We start from the raw sequence: 690 nt of genomic DNA on the forward strand, positions 1-690 counted from the left end.
TCCAAAATTGAAATGCGCTTTAATTTCCCCCTCCCACCCCCCTCTGACTGCTCACTTCGCATTTACTGCGACTGCGAACACGAGGAACATCCACAGCAATGCCTCCCTCTGCTACCAGCAGGCAGAAGAACCGGCGCTCCTGCAAGAAACGCCACTCGAGGACGCGGTCTTAATTTTGCTGCCTATTTTTAAATACACGGGAACCGCCATGAGTACAGTGCAGCGTGGGAATACAGATTGTAAATCGGATTTTTAAAAGTCTCGGGTGGTATCTTGGCAAGAGAAGCTGTACAGGGTTTTTCTCTGTTAACATCACAGTGCATTGAACCGTTATTAATAAAATAGCTTTCAAGGTTAAGGTGGGGGAAGGAAATCTCAGTAGGGGGAAGCTGAAGTTTCAAGTTCAAGCTTTGTATTCCTATATATATATATATGGGTGTATATATATATATATATGCATTTTTTTCAAAACGTTTTATTAGGAAAGCTATACCAGACGCATCACTGTACAATGATTAAACATTACCTTTACAATTTATATTCACTTGAAATTACAGAATAAATATATGCACATTGTTGTACCTTTGTGTGTGTGTGTGTGTGCGTGTGCGTGTATGTGTGTATGAGAAAACATTAAAAGTGCTTCCTTCATAGCTGTTAGAGATAGGTGCCCAGTAGCTTTTTTTCTCC

The sequence above is a fragment of the Aptenodytes forsteri genome, unplaced genomic scaffold (genome assembly GCF_000699145.1).
Source record: "Aptenodytes forsteri isolate BGI_AS27 unplaced genomic scaffold, ASM69914v1 Scaffold179, whole genome shotgun sequence".
NCBI classification, from domain to species: Eukaryota; Metazoa; Chordata; class Aves; order Sphenisciformes; family Spheniscidae; genus Aptenodytes; species Aptenodytes forsteri.